Source organism: Loxodonta africana, chromosome 4 (genome assembly GCF_030014295.1).
Source record: "Loxodonta africana isolate mLoxAfr1 chromosome 4, mLoxAfr1.hap2, whole genome shotgun sequence".
In the NCBI taxonomy this organism is placed as follows: Eukaryota; Metazoa; Chordata; class Mammalia; order Proboscidea; family Elephantidae; genus Loxodonta; species Loxodonta africana.
This window is the reverse complement of record NC_087345.1, coordinates 73,835,606-73,851,616: the sequence shown is the minus strand read 5'-3', so window position 1 is coordinate 73,851,616 and position 16,011 is coordinate 73,835,606. Positions and strand designations below refer to the sequence as shown.

General features: G+C 39.2%; 1 pseudogene; it reads left to right on the top strand.

The window, feature by feature from the left end:
- The window catches only part of LOC100665190 (protein farnesyltransferase/geranylgeranyltransferase type-1 subunit alpha-like), a 162,300-nt pseudogene that overhangs the window by 121,146 nt on the left and 25,143 nt on the right, over positions 1-16,011 (top strand).

The following is a 16,011-nucleotide window of genomic DNA, read 5'->3' as shown; positions in this document are numbered from 1 at the left end:
TACCATATTTACACAAATAACGTGCATCACACTTTTTTTTTTTTTTGCCAGCCGCATTCCCCCGGTATTTTCGTAAGTACGCTATGCATGCTGATGTCAAAAAAAAAAAAAAAAGTGTAGTGCGCTTAAGAAAATACCCCTGGGAGAGGCGGAAGGGTGCGGTTGGCAAAAAAAAAAAAAAGTATAACACGCGTCTTTTTGTGTAAAAATACGGTACCTCAGCTCATGTTAGTTTTTTGTCTGAGTTTACGGGATTTACTATCTATATATAGTGTTATTAAACACCAGAGAGGTTGATTGCCTGGGGAACCTCCAAATCTGTCACTGTGGTAAGGATACCACCTCTCCGCTGCCTCCCATTTCAACTTCTGCAGTTTGCTGAGATATCTAGCAGCACGATGATCATATGATGATAATGGAATATTTTTTCTTTACTACATGCCAGGAACAATGCAAAGCACTTTCTATACATCATCTCATTTACTCCTCACAAGAGTCCTACAAGGTGATTATTAGTGTTATCATCCCTGTGTTACAGGTGAAGAAACCAAAGGTTAGAGACATTCAGTGACCTCAGCCTTGCCCAAGTTTACATATCTAGTAAATGAGAGATTCTGGATTTGAAAACCAGAAGGTGACTTCATAGGTAACCAGCCTCAGAGTTCTCTTCATTGTTCTTGGCTTCTCTTAAGACTTTGGGCAAGGAAAAATCTGCTCCCTTGCAGAAAAGAATTGGGGCTCCTGACTTGTACCAATCATTTATTTATCACCATGCGTTCTTAAGTTAACCTTTAAAAATCTTCAAGGAATAGTGCCTTAGATCACTTACAAACTCCTATAAGAAAAGGCTGACTTTAGTACCTTGTGTTCTCCACAATGGCTAGTAGTTTGAAAATGATTGCTGGAAAAGCGTTTGCTATTTTTTGCACTGTATTGATTTATTTTCCCAGATATACTTGGAAGATTTGCTTATTCAACCTGAGCTGACCTTTCTGCCAAATTTTTTTGATCTGTAAATTTCTGGTTTTATGGTAATTTCAAACAAGAGCCAGGCGGGTGAAGTCCTCTGATTGGGTTCTGCCTGGCTTGAGAAATCTTTCCAGACTGTTGTTATGAAAGTCCTGGGTGGTGCAAGGCCAACTAATGGACAGATCTAAGAAGTAGCATTTATTATTTTTTAAGGACTAAGAAATTCTCTAGCATTCATTTTTGCATCAGTTGAAAAAAGTTCCAAGAATTAGAGACATTTCTGATGTTTGTTTTGAGAAGTGACATTTTAATCTTAACTATTATCCTGAGATCCAGATCACATGCTACATAATAACATGAATGTTTGCAATATTTTAGAGGAGAATTAGTTATTATGCAGAATAAAAAGCCTTTCTATAAAATACCTGCCTTCACCATGTACAGCTAGTTGGGAAATTCTCTTCTACTTCTGTGTATCAAAGTTAGGAGGCCAGGAATAATGATAAAACTAGTTGCGTATATAGATGATTTTCCTGATACTTCATCAAGATTACATCTTAATGTACAAGGATACAAGGATAAGTACAAGGATAACAAATGTTTCCATCTGATCGAGTGATAGTAGGTTGGACATTGTGTTGAGACTTCTGAGGCTGTGCTCAGACTCACAGAGAGGAAAAGCCATGATTGATTAGTGATGCCTAATGCAAATGTAGAGGAGGAAGTGGCAGCATGTGTGCTAAATAATAGTTACACCTGTATCAGTGTTTTGAGTTATTTCTTCATAGCAGAAGTAACTTTTCCCTAATTTGTGGTCTTTCCTATTTCTCCTTGCTTGACAAATGGGTTATGTCTACCAGATGGCCCACCAAGTGCAGTTGCCAAAGACAGTGAAGCTAACAGGTGCACCCAGAGAACCAACTCCTGAACTTACTTTCATTGTGACTGCACTTATGTAAGTTCAGTAGTCAGAGACCAGCAAAGACAATTAATTCAAGAAGTGTAAGAGGGGAGTTGAATCACAAAAGGGCCCCTTGAAACAATATTTGCGTGCCCACCATGTGTCTTGCAGGTCAGTGCTCATGTCAATAAAAATATATTTTCATGGCAAAAATCACTGCAGAATCAGTTTATTGTGATAAAAATTGGGACAAGAATAAACTGTGCAGTATTCTTTTTTGTGCTTTGATTCAAAAGCAATTGTCATCCAAATCCAATTTCAGAATCATTATTTTTGTTGAAAGAATACTAAATATATAAGTGAGGGATCATAGCTGGAGTTTCTGATCTAGTGCTAGATTTATCTGGCAAAGCTAAGAACTGACATTTGGAAATGTTTTTGTTTACCTGTCCATTTAGAAAACTGTCCTCTAGTAATCATTGGTAAGGAGGCCTTACACTCTTCAGTCTTTTTTTTTTTGATGCCATGTTTATGGTCACAACAAAGATTCATACCCAAGATTCCAGAGTATGATAGGTTAATTTGTCTACTTAAGTTTTATTCAGAAAATATTTGCTTTTTCCACCTTATTTTAACTTTTTTTTTTAATCATTATGTTTCAGGTTTTTTCTTGTAATTTCAGACAATTTATCTTCAGCAAAAAATGTTACATACTGATATTAAGTAATTTTTGGGAACTTCAAAATTCTACTTGAAATGTATAATGACGATCTCTCATTGACTTTCCAAGGAGGCAATATTCTCCTGTTTTGAGATTCCTTAAATATTTTTATTTTCTGTTTTATGCTCCTGGTCTTCCCCACCATCTCCCCACCCTCAAGCCATGCTCTCTCAATTAACTGTAACATGCTTTTAGCTCACCGATACCACACTTTTTTCACTTGAAATTATTTCCAGGAATTTATTGTTCCTCAACAAACTACATCAAAATCTAGAGGCTTAAAACAACAATTTATTGTAATCTCTCTCAGTTCTAACTGGGCTCAGCTGGGTAGTTTTTGCTCTGGGTCTTTCATGCCATTGCATTGCGATGTCAGCCAGGGCTGCAATCATCTGAAGGCCCTCCTGGGCTGGTGGTTCAAGATGACTCACTCACATGGCTGAGCAACTTGATGCTGACTCTTAGCTGAGAACTCCTCTGGGCCTGTGAACCAGAGTGCCTACATGTGGCTTCTCCATGTTGCTTGGGCTTCTCCCAGCATGGTGACTGGGATTCAAGACTGAGCGTCTCAAGAGTAAGCATTTCATAAAGCTCAAGCAGAAGCTGCAAGGCTGTTTATGAACTAGACTTGGAAATCCTAGAATGTTACTTCCATCAGAGTCTATTGGTCAAACAAGTCACCAAGTCAAGCCTACATTCAAGTGGAAGGTAATTAGACTCCATCATTTGATGAGGGAGTAACAAGGCCACAATGAAGAAGAATATCTGGGAAGGGAAATATTTTGGAAAATATATTGTGCCACATTCATATTCAATCTTTTAAAAGGTATGAATAGTATCTTTTACACTAAAAATTTCTTTGTCAAAGTGTCTGGGCCCTTGCAGGATAAAAATCAGATTTCTTGGAGGCCTTAAAAATTTGGGGGAAATGAAATTCAGTTGAAAACAAATGCCAAGCTATGTTCACACAGAGAACAATTAAGCTGCATATATGGGAAAAGAGCATTGAGTCAGCAATCGGAAGTTGAGATAAACCTTTAGTAAAGTAAAGGTAAACCACTTTATCTCTACATCTCATAAATAGACCACTTTATCCCTAAATCTTGTACTTCTCATTCCTAAAATGAAGGTTTGATTTGACCAGGGTTTTTCTACCCCCGTTGCACACTAGAATCTCGTGCAAAGCACTGAAAAATATATGTAATCCCCAGAAACCATCCTAGACAAATAGAGGGTGCAGAGGAAGGTGATGCCATTTTATTTATTTACTTTCAGATTGATATGTATCTATTCTAAAGTTTATCAGCAAGTGCAAAGGAATGTCTTACGCCTTTTCCTATTTTGAAAGAGAAGGTGGTTTATAGCCACAGGAACCTCTGAAACTAAAGGGGTAGGTGGAATTGAGGAATTAATTACTCATTGGGAGGAACCAGCAACTACTTGTGAAAAATGCAAACTCCGTTGGCTTCACAACAAAGCCACTTTTCAACAGCTCATGGACAAATAACATATATATATGTGTGTGTGTGTGCGTATATATATGTATATATCTGTTCTACCACATATAACACATTTTCTGCTCGGAGTAAATTCCATCACAAGATCATTGAAAACTTTGCATGAAAGGCAAAAGTACATGCGTTAACTATATGATAAACATATGTATTACTCTTGAACTTTTAACCTTAATTTTACCACCTTTAAGCAAAAAGATTTACCTTCAGGTTTCTCTTTCTGGGTCACATTTTGAAGTTAAACAATCATTAATCAAGCTGAGGCAGCATGCTAAATTTGTTTTTGCCAGTTTCCATCATAATTTGTGTGTTCATTAAAAATAAAAGCAGTAACCTAATCTCAATTTTCTAAGACCAGGAACATTTTCTTGTTTTGTTCATCTGGGGAGCATACTCTTGGGGTTTCTCCAGTCTACATGCATATTTTTTAATAGTGTTACCATACTACATTCCCGTATATTTTACAAATTTATTTATTTATTTGTTGTACTTTAGATGAAGGTTTACAGAGAAACTAGTTTCTCATCAAACAGTACACACATTGTTCCATGACATTGGTTAACAACTCCATTACACATCAACACTCTCCCTTCTCATCCCTGAGTTCCCTATTACCAGCTTTCCTCTTCTCTCCTGCCTTCCAATCCCTGCCCCAGGGCTGGTGTGCTCCTTTAGTCTTGCTTTGCTTCATGGGCCTGTTCAATCTTTGGCTGAAGGGTGAACCTCAGGAGTGACCTCATTACTGAGCTGAAATGCTGTCCAGAGGCCATAATCTTAGGGTTTCTCCAGTCACTGTCTAGTTTTCCTTTTTGAGTTAGAATTTTGTTTTACATTTTTCTCCAGCTCTGTCCAGGACCCTCTATTGTGATGCCTGTCAGAGCAGTCAGTGATGGTAGCCGGGCTCCATCTAATTGTACTGGACTCAATCTGATAGCGGCCATGGTAGATGTGGTCCATTAGTCCTTTGGACTAATCTTTCCCTTGTATCTTAGGTTTTCTTCATTCTTCCTTGTTCCCAAAGGGGTAAGACCAGCGGAGAATCCTAGATGGCCCCTCATAGACTTTTAAGACCCCAGATGCTACTCACCAAAGTAGAATATAGAACATATTCTTTATAAATTGTTATGCCAGTTGAGCTGGATGTTCCCTGAAACCATGGTCCCTACAGCCCTCAGCTCAGCAAGTCAGTCCCTCAGGGAGTTTGGATGTGTCTATGGAGCTACCATGACCTTGCCTTGTACAGGTTGTGCTGGCTTTCCCAGTATTGTGTACTGTCTTACCCTTCACCAAAGTTTCCACTTATCTATTGTCTATTAAGTGTTTTTCCATCCGCACCCCTCCCTTCCCCTTGTAACCACCAAAGATTGTTTCTTTTTGTATGTAAACCTTTTCATTAGTTTTTACAGTAGTAGTCTCATACAATAGTTGTCCTTCTGTGATTGACTTATTTTACTCAGCATAATGCCCTCCAGATTCATCCATGGTATGAGATTCTTCACAGATTCATTGCTGTTTTTTATCGTTGTGTAATACTCCATTGTGAGTATTAACACAGTTTGTTTATCCATTCATCTGTTGGTGGGTGGGTGATGCCATTTTAAGAAACTGTATAGCAGTGGGTGGGCATATATGTACACATAATTTTTGATATACCATATTTTTACTTTGTCTTCTCGAGCCACCTTTTGAAATCTTCTGTTCAGCAATTTTACTTCATCATTTATTCCTTTTGCTTTAGCTGCTTGACATTCAGAGCAAGTTTTAGAGTCTCTTCTGACATTCGTTTTAGTCTTTTCTTTCTTTCTTGTCTTCTTAATGACTTCTTGCTTTCTTCATGTATGATATCTTTCCACAACTCATCAGGTCTTCGGTCATTAGTGTTCAACACATCAAATCTGTTCTTGAGATGGTCTCTAAATTCAGGTGGGACACTCAAGGTCATACTTTGGCTCTTGTCAACTTGTTCTAATTTTCCTCAGTTTCGACATGAACTTGCATATGAGCAATTAATGGTCTGTTCTGCAGTTGGCCCCGGCCTTGTTCTGACTGATGATATTGAGCTTTTCCATTGTCTGTTTCCACAGATGTAGTTGATTTGATTCCATCTGGCGAGGCCCATGTGTATGGTTGTTGTTTATGCTGATGAAAATGGTATTTTCAATGAAGAAGTTGTTCGTCTTGCAAAATTCTATCATTCAATCTCCGGCGTTGTTTCTATCACCAAGGTCCTATTTTCCAACTACTGATCATTCTTCTTTGTTTCCAACTTTTGCATTCCAAACATCAGTAATTTTCAATGCATCCTGATTGCATGTTCGATCAGTTTCAGACTGCAGAAGTTGGTAAAAATCGTCAATTTCTTCATCTTTGTCCTTAGTGGTTGGTTAGTAAATTTGAATAATAGTCATATTAACTGGTCTTCCTTGTAGGTATATGGATATTATCCTATCCTGACAGTATTGTACTTCAGGATAGATCTTGAAATGTTCTTTTTGACAATGAATGTGACGCCATTCCTCTTCAACTTGTCATTTCTAGCATAGCAGATCATATGATTGTCTGATTCAAAACGGCCAATATCAGTCCGTTTCATCTCACTAATGCCTAAGATATTGATGTTTATGCATTCCATTTCATTTTTGTTGATTTCCAATTTTGCTAGATTCATACTTTGTACAGAAGAACAGAAGATTTTAAAGGCTGGCTGATGAAGACAAAGCAAAGTATTATAAGGACAAGTGCAAAAACCTGGAGATGGAAAACCAAAAGGGAAGAAGACGGTCAGCATTTCTCAAGCTGAAAGAACTGAAGAAAAAATCCAAGCCTCAAGTTGCAATAGTGAAGGATTCTATGGGAAAAATATTAAATGACACAGGAAGCGTCAAAAGAAGATGGAAAGAATACACAGAGTCACTATACCAAAAAGAATTGGTAGATGCTCAGCCATTTCAGGAGTAGCATGTGATCAGGAGCTGATGGTACTGAAGGAAGAAGTCCAAGTTGCATTGAAGACATTGGCAAAAAACAAGGCTCCAGGAAACAAAGGAAAATCAATTGAGATGAAATTCGGAAGACAGCTACCTGGCGAACCAACTTGAAGAGATCCATATTTATGCCTTTTCCCAAGGTAAGTGATCCAACCTAATGTGGAAATTATTGAACAATATCATTAATATCACACACAAATAAAATTTTGCTGAAGATAATTCAAAAGTGGCTGCAGCAGTATATCAACAGGGAACTGCCAGAAATTCAAGCCAGATTCAGAAGAGGATGTGGAACCCCAGATATCATTGCTGATGTCAGATGGATCCTGGCTGAAAGCAGAGTACACAGAAAGATGTGGTACTGTGTTTTATTGACTATGCAAAGGCATTCAACTGTGTGGATCATAACCAATTATGGATAACATTGTGAAGAATGGGAATTCCAGGATACTTAATTGTGCTCAAGAGGAAACTGTACATAGATCAAGAGGCAGTAATTTGACAGAACTGGGGAATATTGCATGGTTTAAAGTCAGGAAAAATGTGTAACAGAGTTGTGTCATTTTACCATACCTATTCAATCTGTGTGGTGAGCAAATAACCTTAGAAGCTGGAGTATATGAAGAAGAATAGGGCAGCAGGATCGGAGGAAGACTCATTAGCAACATATGATACGCTGATGACTCCACCTTCCTTGCTGAAAGTGAAGAGGACTTGAAGCACTTACTGATGATGATCAAAGACCGCGCCTTCAGTATGGATTATACCTCAACATAAAGAGAACAAAAATCCTCTCAACTGGACCAATAAGCAACACCCTGATAAACGAAGAAAAGATTGAAGTTGTCAAGGATTTCATTTTACTGGATCCACAATCAACAGCCATGGAAGCGGCAGTCAAGAAATCAAAAGATGCATCGCACTGGGCAAAACTGCTGCCAAAGACCTCTCGCAGGTGTTGAAAAGCAAAGATGTCACCTTGAAGGCTAAGGTGCACCTGACCCAAGCCAGGATGTTTTCAATCACCTCATACGCACGCGAAAGCTGGACGATAATTAAGGAAGAAAGAAGAATTCATGCCTTTGAATTGTGGTGTTGGCAAAGAATACTGAATATATTATGGACTGCTAAAAGAACGAACAAATCTGTCTTGGAAGAAGTACAACCAGAATGCTCCTTAGAAGCAAGGATGGCGAAACTTTGTCTCCCATACTTTGGACATGTTATCAGGGGGAACCAGTTCCTGGAGAAGGACGTCATGCTTGGTAAAGTAGAGGGTCAGCAAAAAAGAGGAAGACCCTCAGTGAGATGGATTGACACAGTGACTGAAACAATGGTGTCAAACATAACAAGGATTGTGAGGACAGCACACAACTGGGCAGTGTTTCGTTCTATTGTATAGAAGGTCACTATGATTTGGAACTGACTTCACGGCAGCTAATAACAACAACAACAATAACATATTTTTACTCATATTACACGCACCTTCTATGTTTGTTGACTGCATCCTCTCTCCATAAGGCAACTTAAAAAGTTCATTATGCTATTTTTCTTCACAGCACCATGTAAAATAAAACTGGCATAGTGGTGCCTATGAAAATACCTCATGGGGGGAGGGTGCGGCCAGCAAACAAATACGAAAGGTGTGTGTTATTAACATAAAGATAAGGTGTGTGTGAGTACATATATATACATATATATATACACACACATATATAATTTTTGATAAATATATATCAATATATATAGGGTTGCTATGAGTCGGAATTGACTTCATGGCAACTTTTTTTAAATATATCAATATATATATTTTTGTGTTATGTATATGCACACACACACATATAATTTCCCTCCTAAGCTATCAAGATTGACAGCCACTGTATTAGACCTGTAATGCTTTATCAACCACACTCATTTTCTTTTAAACCTCAATTGGCAATCTTGATAGAACATTAGAATCACCCGGCAGTGTGCTTGTTCACACTCTTAGTATGGGATGGGGCTGAGGTATTGGTATTTACAAAAAATTCCCTAGTTTATCTTACTATGGAGCTATGGTTGATAGCTTCTGCCTTGGAGAAATGGTTTTTAAACTTTACATCAGAATCACTTAGAGAGCTTGTTAAAACACTGATTTCTTGGTTCCACCTCTAAAGTTTCTGAGTCAGTATGCCTGAGAAAGGACTGGAAATTTGCATTTCTAACCAGTTTCCAGGTGATGCTGATGGTAGTATAATGTTTAAGTGCACGCCTGCTAACCGAAAGGTTGTTGGTTCAAACCCACCTAGTCACTCTGTGGGAGAAAACCTTTGCAATCTGCTCCCATAAAGACTGTTGTTGTATGCTCTCAAGGTGGATCCGACTCATAGTCACCCTATATGACAGAGCAGGGGAGAATTATCCAATAGGCAAGGTAAGCATGATGTTTACCTTGCTTACCAGATCATCTGTAGTGAGATTGTTTACTACAGATTACTAAGTAAGCACAAGTAAGCCAATGCTTACCTTGCTTACTGGGTCATCTGCCCCTGTCGGGGACTGTAAATTTGAAAAGAGGCCTTGATTCTGTAGGAAAGTGCTTTGGGGTTGGGGGAGAGACAGATGCCAGCCATACCTAGAAGCAGAACCTTTGATGTGGTGAAAAAATATGAAATTGTTCACTACAGATGATTTGGTACACAAGGTAAGCACTGTGCTTACCCTGCCTATTGGACAATCTGCTCCTGTGACAGAGTAGAACTGCCTCAAAGGGCTTCATAGGCCACAGTCTTTACAGAGGCAGATCTCCAGGTCTTTTCTTCCTCAGGGCTGCTAAATCTTTTCTTTCTTGGAGCTGTTGGGTGGTTTTGAGCCACCAACCTTTTGTTTAGCAGCTGAAGTTAACCATTTTGAAGCCTAGAAAAACCTATGGGACAGTTCTAATCTGTCACATGGGGTTGCTGTGAGTAGAAATAGACCTGATGGCACCTAACAACAAACACCAAATTCCCAGGTGGTGCTGATGCTGTTAGTCTAAGGACCACGCTTTGGGAGCCGGTGTCTTAGAGAATCACTGTAGTGTTGACTTAGTAGTAGTAGTAGGAGTATGTTAGGAAACCCCTCCCCCAAGTATGTTGTGAGAAAACCTACAAACTTGCATGTAGCATCACTGAGGATCTCGTTAAAATGCAGATTCTGGTTTAGTAGGTTCTGGGTGGGCTCGAGATTCTGTATTTCTAAAGGGTGCTCAGGTGATGCCCATGCTGCTGGCTCACAGAATACTGCATAGCAGTGCACTTAAATAAGTAATCTGTACAGATCATTACAAACTGGAAATCAGTGATCAAGAGAATTATGATAAAAAGAAGATTAGGTGGAGAGCCACATGTGAGTTAGCAATGTGAACAAGATTAAAAAATGACAAATGGTACTGGAATGAATTGAAGTACAGAGGCAGGAGATGTAAGATAGTGGTTGTTATGGACTGAATTGTGTTCCCCCAAAATGTGTATCCACTTGGCTAGTCTATGATTCCCAGTATTGTGTGATTGTCCGCCATTTTGTCTTCTCATGTGATTTTCTATGATATTAATGAGACAGGATTAGAGGCAGTTATGTTAGCGAGGCAGGGCTCAATCTCCAAGAGTAGGTGGTCAATCTCTTTTCAGGTATGAAAGAGAGAACCAAGCAGAGAGACAATGGGACCTCATTATCACCGAGCAAGAAGAGACAGGAACAGAGACTACATCAGCCTAAGACCAGAAGAACTAGATGGTGCCTGGCTACAACCGATGACTGTCCTGACAGGGAACACAACAAAGAATCCCTGAAGGAGCAGAAGAGCAGTGGGATGCAGACCTGAAATTCTCATAAAAAGACCAGACTTAGCTCTCTGACTGAGACTAGAAGGACCCCAGAGGTCATGGTCCCCAGACCTTCTGTTAGCCCAAGACAGGAACCATTCCCAAAGCTGACTCTTCAGACAGGAATTGGACTGGACTATAAAAATAGAAAATGATACTGGTGAGGAGCGAGCTTCTTGGATCAAGCAGAAACATGAGACTATGTGGGCAGCTCCTGTCTGGAGGGGAGATGAGAAGGCAGAGGGGGACAGGAGCTGGCTGAATGGACACAGAAATACAGGGTGGAGTGATTGAATGTGCTATATCATTAACAGAACAACTAGAAGTGTATAACAAGGTGTATGCACATTTTTGTATGAGAGACAGACTTGATTTGTAAACTTTCGCTTAAAGCACAATAAAAATTAGAAAATAAAAAAAAAAAGGAAAAGCCAGGAACTTGTGTCCTTTGGACCCGGGGTTGCTGCACTGAAAAGCTCCTAGACCAGGGGGAAGATTGATGACAAAGATATATCCCCAGAACCAACAGAGAGAGAAAGCCTTCCCCTGGAGCTGGAACAGCTAGCCTCAGACTGTGAGAGAAGAAATTGGTTTTCGTTAAAGCCATTCACTTGTGGTATTCTGTTATAGCAGCACTAAATCATTAAGACAGTGATTATACCATCTTCTATACTAATTGGGCCTTTAACAGGCTTTTCTTGCCCACTTCTTGCATGTTACTGTATAATGTTTCTTGTAATGAAACACACTGTGTAAAATATATGTAAGGTACATGGACAGGATACAGAAGAAAACAAAAAATATAACCCCATTATTAAAAAATACTTTGACCCAGAATAAAAAATGTTTTAAAAGTAGTTGAAAATGGCAGTCGTTTTTAAGTAGTGGAGAGACTTTACAAACACAAAACTATCCCAGCCACACCCAAATCTTTCCCGATGCCTAAAATACCATCAGAGATTCATTTCTTTGGATTAAGGAATGTTAACATGCAAAAGCTCCTGGAAAGATCATTATTGTTACCTGAGATGTGCTCCGAGCCAGATTACACACCAGAAGTGGACACATGTGGGAGTGCTCTTGCAAAATACATAGCTTGCCCTTATCCTTAGAGATGCCGATGTAATAGATTGATGAGCCACGAATCTGTATTTTAAACATCTCCCTGGATGATCCTCATGAGCACCCCCAGTTGGGAACCACTGCCTTGGTGGCGCTTCCTTTCCACTTCTTATTCTGCTGAGAACAGTGTGGGACAGAACAAGGGCAAGTAGTGCAGGAGACAGTGCAAAGCATGTGAGATTTAGCGTCGTAATCTGGTTTGAGCCTTAGTTCTGTCCCTAAAGTATGATCTTGGGTAAAATATCTCTAAATCTCGTTTCTACATCTGTAAAATGGATATTATTAATAATGCATTTCTCACAAGGTTCTTGTCAGGGTTAAATGAAACATTATATTAAAATACCTTGTAAATCCTAAAGCACTATAAAAATATCATTATTGTAATCAGTGAGCTACAGAGAATTAAGTTCTTATGGTAGGAGGAAGGGCAGGTATACCATTATTATTATTTTTTCTATAAGCTACCTTTACAAAAAAAACAAAAAACAAAAAAACCATTGCTGTCGAGTCAATTCCAGCTAATAGCAACCCTATGAGTAGACTGCCTCCACAGTTTCTAAGGCTTTAAATCTTTAAGGAAGCAAACTGCCACATCTTTCTCCCATGGAGCAGCTGGTGAGTTCAAACCACTGGCCTTTCTGTTAGTAGTCGAGTGCTTTAACCACTTTGTCAGCAGGGCTCCTTATGAGCTACATTTAACATGAAGAAATGTAAAGAAGATAGGAATTATTTTGTCTGTAGAACAGATGGTCTCAGTCTTAGAACTATTGACATTTTGGGCTGGATAATTCTTCGATGCAAGGATGGTGGATGGGGGGTGGAAAGTGCTGCTCTGTGTGTTTTAGGGTCTTTAGCAGCATTATGGTCTCTACTCACTAGATGCCAGTAGCACCCCTCCCCTTTGTGATAACCAAAAATAGTTCCATGCATTACCAAATATCCTCTGGGAGGCAAAATTGCCCACCACTGAGAATCATTATTGTAAAAGCAGTCAACAGTCTTGAGTTGAGTGATTAAAACAAAATATCAATAGTCATGAGTACTTGTCTTTCAACTCTACTGCACAAAACAATAGAGCGTCTTTCCTAATGTGCTCGTCAGGACATTACGAAAGAACTAATAGTTTTAAGAGAGTCAGACATCTGTCGTCTGTCAGTTTGTTGTACAGTGGTGGCTTGCATATTGCTATGATGCTGGAAGTTATAAATACCAGCACGGTCAACCATGGACAGGTTTCAGCTGAGCTTCTAGACCATTACAGAAGGAGGACTTGGCAGTCTACTTCTGAAAAAAATGGCCAATGAAAATCTTATGGACAACAGTGTAACATTGTTTGATATAGTGCCAGAAGATGAGTCCCTCAAGTTGGAAGGCACTCAAAAGATGACTGGAGAAGAGCTGTCTCCTCAAAGTAGAGTTGACCTTAATGATGTGGATGGAGTAAAGCTTTTGGGACATTCATTTGCTGATGTGGCATGACTCAAAATGAGAAGAAACAGTTGCAAACACCCATTAATAATCAGAATGTGGAATGTATGAAGTACAAATCTAGGAAAATTGGAAGTCATCAAAAATGGAACACATAAAGACTGATATCATAGGCATTAGTGAGCTGAAAGTGACTGGTACTGGCCATTTTGAATCAGAAAATCATGTAGTCTACTATGCTAGGAATGACAAATTGAAGAGGAATGCCATCACATTCATCATCAAAAAGAACATTTCGAGATCTATCCTAAAGTACAATGCTGTCAGTGATAGAAGAATACCCATAGGTCTACAAGGAAGACTAATTAATATGACCATTATTCAAATTTATGCACCAACCACTAGTGCCAAAGGAGAGGAAATTGAAATTTTTACCTACTTCTGCAGTCTCAAATTGATCAAACATGCAATCAAATGCATTGATAGTTAGACCTAGAGGCAATCATTCGAATAGAACAAGGGAATACTGCATGGTTTAAAATCAGGACAGGTGTATATCAGGGTTGTATTTGCTGAGCAAATAATCTGAGAAGCTGGATTATGTGAAGGAGAATGCAACATCAAGATTGGAGGAAGACTCGTCAACAATCTTTGATATGCAGATGACATAACCTTGCTTGATGTAAGGGAAGAGGACCTGAAGCGATTACCGATGAATTTCAAAGACTACAGCCTTCAGTATGGATTACACCTCAATATAAAGAACACAAAAATCCTCACAACTGGACCAATGAGCAATGTCGTGATAAATGGAGAAAAGATTGAAGTTAAGGATTTCATTCTACTTGGATCAATAATCACTGCCCATGGAAGTAGGAGTCAAGAAATCAAATGATGTATTGCATTGGGTAAATCTGCTGCAAAAGTCCTCTTTAAAGTGTTGAAAAGCAAAGATGTCACTTTGAGAACTAAGGTGCACCTGACCCAAGCCATGGTATTTTCAATTGCCTCATACACATGCAAAAGCTGGACAATGAATAACGAAGACCGAAGAAGAATTGATGCCTTTGAATCATGGTGTTGGTGAAGAATATTGAATATACCATGGACTGCCAGAAGAATGAACAAATCCATCTTGGAAGAAGTATAGCCAGAATGCTCCTTAGAAGTGAGGATGGAGAGATTTTGTCTCACGTATTTTGGACATGTTATCAGGAGGGACCAGTCCTTGGAGAAGGACATTATGCTTGGTAAAGCAGAGGTTCAGCGAAAAAGAGGAAGACTCTCAATGAGATGGATTGACACAGTGGCTGCAATGATGTGCTCAAGCAAGCAAAGGTTGTGAGGATGAGGCAGGACTACGCGGTGTTTTGTTTTGTTGGAACCGACTCGAGGGCACCTAACAACAGCACAACAGTAGTTTTAAACTAATATTTAAAACTTGGAATAGTTTATCAAATGTAGCTCTTAGAACAAGTAGTCTTGGTTTTCCCAGTATTTTAGCACTGAAAGTCCTATGTCCTGGGGAACTCTTCCTACTTTTAGTCTCATGCCCTGTAGGGCTTAGAAAAGGGGACCATTGCACATATGTTGACAATGAAGGGAATTGACCTTTGTTGAGTGCCTGCTATGTATCAAGCAGATGTTTACATAGCTCCAACTTCACAGTAACCCTGCAGAGTAGGTGGTTTCACTTCATAGATGATGATGAGGAAACTCAGAGTAATGAAGAGACTTTTCCATTTCCATATGGAAAGTAGAAGAATGGAGGTTCAGCTCCAGGTGTTTCTTCACCTAAAGTTTGTGGTCTCCGCCTCATCACTCCTTAAGAGTGGGCTTGATGTTTTCTGAAGCCTTAAGTTGTTATTTGATTTTCTAGGTTCTTTGAAAAGTGTTTCTGAATGATGGAAGTAGAAAAATAAATCCTAGCCCAATGGGCCACTACAATTGAGCTCTGGTTAGTGAGCTTCCCAGAATAGACTCATTCAGAGTAAATACCCTCTGCCTCCTTGCTTGTCTCCCAGCACAGGCAAAGACCTTCCAAACATTACAGTATTCTATCCTCTAGTGTTGTAGTGTGCCATAGAGCCAATTTTGACTCATAGTGATCCTATAGGACAGAGTAGAACTGCCCCATAAGGGTAGAACCAAATTTAAGTCTACCATGAAAACCTTCGTTCACCAGAGGCCCAAAGGCTATAGTTGGAGTTCCATTAGATTCAAACAAACAGCCTCCTGTAATTCCATTGTAGCTTTCCAGGTGAGAGAGTAATATTCATGGTTTTCAATGTGTCTTGGTTAATTGTATTGTACAATGGCCCATCTGCTGTAAAGGATATATTAATTAAGAACAAAATCATATTAGAAATGTCTCATTATGTTAGAGATGCTAGTATCTGTCTCACTACACTGTAATAGGACAGACGGAGCAACTTAAAATTGCTCTTCAGTTATGGGAGAACCTCAGGGGAAAGGAGGTTAGGAGAGTGAGACAAATGGGGAATTAAATCACTGAATGTAACTACAG